We start from the raw sequence: 9,359 nt of genomic DNA on the forward strand, positions 1-9,359 counted from the left end.
ATTCTCCACAAGAATCAGCATTTACTTACTAGTAAAAAATAAGACCCTTCCATTTTAAATATTAAAGCTGAGATTGTGTAATCGTAAGACTCCAGGAGGAACCCAACCTGAAAAAATACCAGTTGTTTCAAAATTCATTATGAGAATTGTCAAGCCTGCAAGCAGCCAGAGTAAACTGTAGATAGTTGGGAAACCAGAGCAGCAGAATCATGTGTGGAAGGCAAGACAACTATTATCTAGAAAGTATGGAGAATTAGGAGAAAAAAAATTCTGTAGGATTAAAGGAATATAAAGGAGTTAGAGGGGGATAACTTTTCTTCTAGGTAGGAAAAAGGAGGTACCTACCAAGAGTGAAATTTTGTGAAAAGGAAAAGGTGAGTAGCTTAGGGCACTATATATAATTTATTGCAGTTTCCTTAGTTCATTGGTTCAGTCCAACTTAAGGTAGTATTTGAGAATTAATGCAACACAAAATATTGGTGCAAGGTGTGTTGACTGCACAAAATTGTAAAAGACTTTATTTAGTCATTGTGGACACAAACAGAAGTGCAGCTCCCTGTTGTAACTCACAGCACTTTGCAGGAAGTGCCAGGAGTTAGCGATCCCTTGGACCCAAAAGACATTTGCTGTTGGGTCCCAGGGGTTGGGGGATCCAGCTGTAATTTGGAGTGGCTGCAAGCCTGCAATGTCTGGGGAGCTCTTGTGTGCCAAGCTCCCTAGGCTGAGGAAGAGAAACCGCAACCCAAGCTCCCTTCTCCACCTCTCATCTGAAGACAGCACTGAGAGCAAGGCTGAACTCTGTCAGCCCAGCCCTACTCCCAGCCACACTGACGCAGGTTAATGAAAGCACTCCGCTTTGAAGCACCTTCTTCTGAATCCTCATGTCCATTTCTAAGTGAGGAATAGACTGCAAAAAGTCCTGTTTTTTAGCTCACTGGTGGAAATACATGTCAATCATTTTTACAATCAGGTAACTCACCCCTTGGATGAGAGAGGAGGTTGACATTGTATACCTTGACTTCCAAAAAGCCTTTGATCTGGTATCCCACAATGTTCTCATGAGAAAATTGGAGGATTGTGGGCTTAACCACGAGACAGTTAGGTGGGTAGGAAACTGGCTGTAGGACTGGGTAGGACCCAGAGAGTCCTAATGAACTGTGTCAGCTTGGCGAAAAGTAGACAGTGGTATCCCTCAGGGGTCCATGCTTGGTCCAGTGCTTTTCAACATCTTTATCAATGATTTGGATGTGGGGTTGAAGAGCTCACTGGCTAAGTTCGTGGATGACACCAAATTATGGGGAAGCATGGTCACGCTTGAAGATAGGCTACAGATACAGATGGACCTAGATAGGCTAGCAAGTTGGGCGGATTGGAACCACATGAAGTTCAACATTGAGAAATGTAGAGTGCTCCACCTGGAGTTGAACAATCCCCTACACACCTACGGGTTTGGCGGCACCAAACTGACCAGCACCACGAATGAAAGGAACCTGGGGGTAATAGGTAAGTACAATATACATATGAGCTGGCAGTGCGACGCTGTAGCCAGCAGGGCGAATAATACTCTGGCATGCATCAGTTGATGCATCTCCAGCAAAACCAAGAAAGTGACTCTTTTGCTTTACTTAGCATTGGTGAGATCGCATCTGGAGTACTGCATCCAGTTTTGGGTGCCACACTTTAACAAGGATGTGGTAAAGTTTGAGAGAGTCCAGAGAAAGGCCACCCCTGTACACTAATGCTCGTAGTATGGGGAACAAGCAGGAGGAACTTGCCCTCCTGCTAGCTAACACAAACCCAGACATAGTGGGGCTCACTGAAACGTGGTGGGATCCAGTGCACGACTGGGCGGTGAACATCAAGGGCTTTATAGGCTGTACAGGAAGGATAGAACAAAAAGGAAAGGTGGGGGTGTGGTGCTCTGTGTCAAAGAACAGTTCACATCCTCAGCAAGCAGCGCTGGGTCAGAGGAGGGGCAGACTGAAGTGCTCTGGGTCAGAATACAAGGGGGTCAGGGGGAAAGGGACTTAACGGTGGGGGTCTACTACAGACCTCCCAACCAGGGAGAAGAACTAGACCAGGAATTCTCAGGTCAGCTCACAGAGGCAGTTAAGTCAAAGGATGTGGTTATCATGGGGGACCTAACCTATCTGGACGTCTGCTGGGAAGACTAGTTGGCCAGTAGGTTCCTAGCTCATGTAGGTTCCTAGCTATGTTACAGGACCTCCATCTAACCCAGGAGGTGCACAGTCCCACCAGGGGAAATACCTTGTTAGACCTGGTCCTGGCCACAAGTGACGACCTGGTGAGGGGACTGCAGGTGCTCGATCACCTGGGTGATAGCGATCATCGCCTATTGGAATTCACCATCCAGCGCAGGGTGGCAAAGGCCTGCAGCAAGACAGCAGCCCTGGACTTCAGGAGGGCGGATTTCACTGAGCTAAGGAGACTAGTCAGGGAAGCACTGAGGTCCCGGAGGGGAGGGGAGTTGGGAGTCCAAGAAGAGTGGTCATTCCTTAAGGGGACAAACCTCCAAGCCCAAAGGGTCACAATCCCAACACAGATCAAAGGGGGCAAGAGTGCTCAAAAGCCCCCATGGCTCACCAAAAGCATCCAGGAACGTCTCAAAACTAAAAAGGAGACGTACACCCAATGGAAGGGAGGGGTCATCACCAGGGAGGACTATACCTCTGTTGCTTGGGATTGTAGGGGGACTGTTAGGAAGGCCAAGGCAGAGATGGAACTGGGACTAGTGACCCGGATCAAAGATAAGAAGAAGTCCTTTTTTAAATACAGAGAGAGTAAAAAGAAGGTTCCGGGTAAGGTGGGGCCTCTGCAGGACACACTAGGAAATCTGGTTGTCTCACCAGATGACAAAGCTAACCTATTTAACACTTTCTTTGCCTCCATTTTTCTGAGCAGGGACCAAGTCATCCCCCCAACTGGGATCCCTGATGGTCCCAGGAGAGGCACAGCCAGACCCAGGGTCAGAGAGGACCTAAGATGTGGAGAGAAGTGGGCATGCTAGAAGGGAGCGACAGGCTGCAATTGGATCTGGATAGGTTACAGGGGTGGGCAGATGAGAACAGGATCGGTTTCAATACTAAGTGCAGGGTAGTACACCTAGGGAGAAAGAACCAGCAGCATACCTACAGGCTGGGGAACTCCCTTCTCATCAGCACAGAGGCAGAAAAGGCTCTTGGAGTCATCATTGATTCCAAGATGAACATGGGCCGCCAATGTGGGGACGCAGTCAGGAAGGGTAACCGCACCTTGTCATGCATCCACAGATGCATCATGAGCAGGTCCAAGGAGGTGATCCTCCCCCTCTATATGATATTGGTCAGGCTACAGTTGGAGTATTGTGTCCAGTTCTGGGCACTGCACTTCAGTAGGGATATGGACAGCATCGAGAGGGTGCAGAGGAGGACCACTCACATGATCAGGGGACAGCAAGGCAGGCCCTATGAGCAAAGGCTACGAGACCTGAACTTGTTCAGCCTCCACGAGAGAAGGCTGAGAGGGGATCTGGTGGCCATCTATAAACTTGCCAAGGGAGACCAGCAGGGAATGGGAGAGTCCCGGTTGTCCTGAGCACTACTGGGAGTAACAAGGAATGACAGCCATAAGTTGACAGCCATAAGTAGATTCAGGCTAGATACCAGGAGGCACTACTTCACAGTCAGGGCGGCTAAGATCTGGAACTAACTTCCAAAGGAAGTGATGCTTGCTCCTACCCTGGGGGTCTTTAAAAGGAGGCTGGATAATCACCTAGCCAGGGTCATAGTTTCTAGGGTCTGAAGGGACCTGAGTAGATCATCTAGTCCGACCCCCTGCCATGGCAGGAAAGTGTACAGGGTCATTTGACTCCAGGACTCTTTCCTGCCCATGGCAGGGGCTCAGACTAAGTGATCTGCTCAGGTCCCTTCCGACCCTACCAACCAACCAACCAACTATATGATCACAGACTTACATGGCAACCCATATGAGGATAGGCTGAGGGACCTGGGACTCTTCAGCTTGAAAAAGAGAAGGCTGAGGGGCGACTTGGTAGCAGCTTACCAGTATATCAGGGGAGTACATCAAGGGCTCAGGAGTAAACCAGGGGTAATGGCCACAGACTCCTGGAAGACTGTTACAGGCTCAACATTAGGAAAAACTTCTTCACGGTTAGGATGTCCAGGGAATAAGCTCCCTTCAGAGGTGGTGCAATTGCCTACCCTGGAAATTTTCAAGAGGAGACTGGATGGTCACTTTGCTGGGATCACCTGATCCGAGTTGTCTTTCCTCCGTGGTGCAAGAGGATGGATCTTCTGAGGTCCCTTCCAGCCTTACAGTCTATGACTCTATGAATTTGTCCTTGTGATTCTATTAGCTGTGCCTAGAAGTAGAGTGGTGCCTAGAAGTAGCCAGAAGGAGCAGTGTTCTGATCCAGCCAGAGAAGGAGGGAGGTGACCTTTTTGTGGTGGCCCTGCCCTTTGCTGCTGATTGGTCAAGGGGGCCAGTGGTGACCCCCCCATACCAAAGGGATGCCCTGTATTCTGGGGATGCATCAGTGGCCTCCCTTGTTCTGTAGCAGGTTAAGGGTATTGCTAGGTCAAACAGTCTTCAGCTTCAGCTCAGTCCTTTTTTTCCTGGGCACACTTGTCCCACAGGAAACCCTTAAACATAACTCAGTCCACATGCAGCATCAATCATCCACTCACCCAGTCCCTCAAGGGTAGACTCACAATGCTGAATCTTTCCTAGCCCCTGAGAAGAAGCCTCCGGTTCACTGCTGCTCATCCTCCACACAGTTCTCCTTCTCAGATGGTTTCCAAGTCCTTTTTCAGCTCTCAGGGCATTTATTCATGTACTTCAGGATGTGGGAAGGGGCACTTTAATTACAGCATCTCTGAGAGCCACTCTAATTAAAGCTCCCAGAGCATCATATGTCTCAGCATCCCTGTGCTGAAAAATGATGGTGGGCAGGCTTTAACTGAAGTTCATCAAACAAGCTGTAGTTAAAGCACCCCAACGATTTCTCACTGCAGGGACACTGATACACGTGATACTGGAGTCTGCTGAAGTGTGGTGATTACCCTGCTCCAACAGACTTGATTAATCAAGTCAGTTCCAATGCACTGTATTACAGTGCACTGGAGCAGGCTCAATGCACATGTATAGGTACCCTCAGTGACTGACTTCCAGCTCCTAGGAGCATGACTCTGCTTTCTCAGGTCTTTTTTCTCTCCCTGAGGTCTCTAACTCTCTTAGCTCTCCCTCTGTGAGTCTCTCTAGCTTCATCTCTCTGTTCCCAATTCCATCTGCCTTATCAGTCTCTCTTTCCTGAATCATTCCCCAGGAGCCCTCTGGTTCCTTCTGGAGGTCTCGCTCTTGCTTCCCTTCCCTGGGCCTTTTGACTTCTTGTGACTGCTACTTATCTCCCTTAGCTGGTTCAGTCCTCCTCAGCAGCCTGCAGACCACTCCCAGGTCGCCTGAGCTTGCAGACTGCCCCCAGGCTCCTTGAGCTGACAGTCTGTTACAGTCATATATATTTGATTAAAATAATCTTATTTCCTCACCATTTATATGAATTGCAGGTGATTCCATGTATAGCGCTGCTTAAGGATCTGACAATCCTCTTTCCTATGGTTTTAGGATTTATCTGTACTGAAACCATGATCTTGTATTACCCTGAAGGGATTTAAGCTTCATGCATTGCACTCTAATACTACTTGTTGTATCATTGTCCACTGCCACCGTGTTTCTGAATGGCTATGCAATTCTAAATTGTTCAATGGCATCCCTAACAGAATGAACTGACCAAAAATCTCCCTTTGGCCTTTCCCCAGTTAAACATTGTTTTTAATATGTGATCTAATCATACATTTTCCATCCATCCTTGTTAAGGCATGGGATCTCATACAGTCTTTTAATAAATAACTCTGTTTCATGTCTTGATTATAAAAGTTATTTAAAGATTTTCCAGATTCTAGCTTAATCTAAAAAGACTAAAATTTGCCAATTTTTTTTGTCTAGAAAAATATAAATATTTCATTGGTAATGACCTACCTGATGATTCTGTTTTAAGTAATTGTTTTTCCTTGCTTGGGACCTGCCCCAAAGCCCATTCAAAAAAAAAAAGATTGGTTCAGGCCCAGGTATTGTTTCAAGATCTCCCAGTCATTTTGGTTTCCCATATCCATAATTTTGTCTTTCTACTTTTAATGGACCAGACTGGACAGTGCTTCTGCATACTCTTTCACTGCTTGTTAGAGGAGACTTTACAATAGTTGAACTTCTTTTCATTCCAAAATATTTAGAGAAAATATTTTAAAGAGAGTTATGTCTACAGTACCTACCTGTATATAAGATGTTTAGTTTACAAATGTCGAAACTCATATGTGAATTACCATTTATTTAACTGAGCTGATTATTACTAGCTAGCATAGATAAACCAAGTTATTGAATTAATACATTCTGCCAAGACATAGAAATGGTGGATTTAAGCGCCATAGCCTTACATAGCCTTAGACATAATATGTCATTCTTAATTAGAACAGTTCTCTTTGGAGATGCAGAGAATTTAGGACCCCATTTTGGACTATTTATTGAAGGAATTTAAAAATTCTATTATGCCAATATTTGAGTTCTAGTCCTTTCAAGATGAGACTTTAAAAGTGAGTCCAGGTATTTGGTCCAGGCCATGAAAATGTCTTCTATTTAGTGCAAATATAGTATCGGTTTGGTGTTGCAATTTTCTGAAAACTCCTTTTCCAGGTAGCTCATGAAGAGGTTATCATACTGGGGAGCCATCCATGTGTCCATGTCTGCACCCATGGTTTGGAGGAAGTGTTGGTTATTTCAGGTGAAGTTGGTATGAGTAAGGGTGAAATGGATGATTTGTGCAATACGTTTCAGTTGCAGATCTAAGTCTGGTCCATTTTCCTGAAGGTATTTTAGGCGGGCAACTGTGCTTTCATGGTGTAGGGTGTCACCTTTAGCATTTTTCTTCCTGAAACAGTCAATTTAGTAGGCCAATGTGTGTTCCTGTTGACTGGGAGGTGTCCAGTCAGATGTTTTGTTGTTGGCTTTGTTAATCTATTGAGGCAGAAGAGTTATCAGAAATAGTTCTGTCTTGGTTGTAAAGGTATTCTTGTGTGTGAAGTCTGCAAAAAATTTCTCTAATTCTCCACATATTATTATCTTGGAGCTATTTTCTGGAGTGATAGCTTGCTTATGTTTTAAATCTTTAGCAAGAAAAACAAAAAAATCAAATCTTAAAGTTAATATATTATATTAACAACACGAGTCTTTGTATTATAGTAGTACTTACTGCCTGATCAGAAATCAAGGCTCCTTTATGTTAGTGCCAAAAAAAAATCCCCCACACACAGAGAGAACTGCTGACATGACAATTTTACCATCTTACTAGTCAATAAGAGTTTTGCCACTGATTTAAATCAGTGCAGAAGCAACCCCAAGCTTGGGCAAGTTGATTACATGCAAATTATCTGTACTGATTATATTAATTTTAAGGCATTTAGGGAACAAGATGATGCTTATTTTTCCATGGACAGTTATTTTTGAAGAAAGAAAAAAAACACATGAACTACTGTATACAGCAAGTTAAGTATATTTTTTCTATAGTGAAATAAAATAATCCTTTATATTGCCTAATATAGACCCCAATCTAGAAGGGCACCTCAATACATAATTATTGAAGTTACCTCAAGAAAATAACAGGGTGAAAGGCAGGAACTTCCCTTATAAAGTATATAGCCAAATTGTCTGCACTGTGATATATTGAATAATTTGTAATTGCTTCAGTTAATTCAGGGCTTCATCCCACTAGCACTGTAGGGATGCAGCCAGACACCTGGAGCAAAGCAAAATGGGTGACTTCTGGTATGTGAATATGCAAGTGCCAGCAGCAGCTACTTTTTGTTTTCCTTCCCCGCAATTTGGCACCTGAGGCAGTTGCCCTTATTGCCTCTTCTACCCTTCAGTTATACCACTGGATCCCACTTCCAAAGTCAATAGAAAAAAATCCTTAGAGCCCAATCCAAATTCCATTACCCTCATACAATATTAATACTGAAGTCTGCACTGCCCAGTGGGTAAAAAACCACATGTATTTTCCTCCTCCTCAGAGCCAATTATTTCCTTTAACATCTGATGAATATGTACTGTTCTCAAGCACAGCACCACAGAAGCATGTTGTTTTGGCTTCTTGAAATGTGACATATCTGCAGTGGTGGGTGGATTTGCATGACAGCTATGATTCTGCATGACAGCTTTGTATTTTGTGCTTTTGTGCTCCTTTAAAAACAAGTCAGTACGTATCATTTTTGACCATCACACAAACTAAAAATCTGTTGTATGCTGTAGATTAGATGACAATTAATTTTCCTGTAGTTGCTCTACACTTGTTTATCACATACAAAATTGAAGACCAATTATAGTGTGAATAAGTCAGGTGTGATTTTGATGGTTCTTGGAGGAAGGAAGTACCAGTTGTTTCTAGTGAAGTTGTTATGGGTGAGGATGAAATGGATGATTTGTTCAGTATGTTGTGGTTGCTGAGGGTAGTTCGAAGGTATTTTAGGCAGGCATCTGTGCCTTCCTGGTGTACTTCTACAAGTTGACTGCTAACTAGAACAATAAAGTATTTGTGCTATTTGTGCTTAGGGTAAGCAAGGAAAGCAGATTCATCAGCTTCATTACAGTTAGGGTGAGTTTCAGTTCTTGGCTCCCTTGCACGTGTGTGTGTCAATGGTTGGGGTTGCCAGCACGGCACAGGAATGCCCGCCTGACTTCCAAGTACAAAGATGTTTTTCAAAGGGGCAGGTTGCAACCTGACAATGCTGAATTCTAGCTATTTTGTTAGAAATGTTATTGGCCTCAGAGCCCTACATGTGAGGCCTAAACACAGCTGTCCCTTGCAAGTGAGTCTCTGCAAAGTATTCAACAGCGTGTGCTGCTCTCTGGAAAACGAGTCTCCTTGCTCCTCACATCTAAGGGCTCTTGACAAAGAGGATGAGCTGTACCTGCAGCTCATGGGTGAGAGAGATAAATGCTTGAAGTACAAACAAGGGGCAAGGATATCTCAGGGTGATATCTTTTATTGGACAGACCGTGTAGCTGAGATAAAGTTAGACAAGGTTTCCAATGTAAGACATTCTTTCTTGCATCTCAGGGGGAGGAAGAAAGTCTTAGGTTGGAAAGCTTGCCTAACTTTATCTCACCTACACAGCTGGGCCAGTAACAGATATCACTCTACAAAATCCTTGCCTCTTGCATAATTTCTGGACCATCATGGCTATAACATTACTCTGACACTGAAATATACACATGCCTCTCTCTTTCCCCTTCCC

The sequence above is a fragment of the Crocodylus porosus genome, unplaced genomic scaffold (genome assembly GCF_001723895.1).
Source record: "Crocodylus porosus isolate Cpor-Errol unplaced genomic scaffold, CroPor_comp1, whole genome shotgun sequence".
Taxonomy (NCBI): Eukaryota; Metazoa; Chordata; order Crocodylia; family Crocodylidae; genus Crocodylus; species Crocodylus porosus.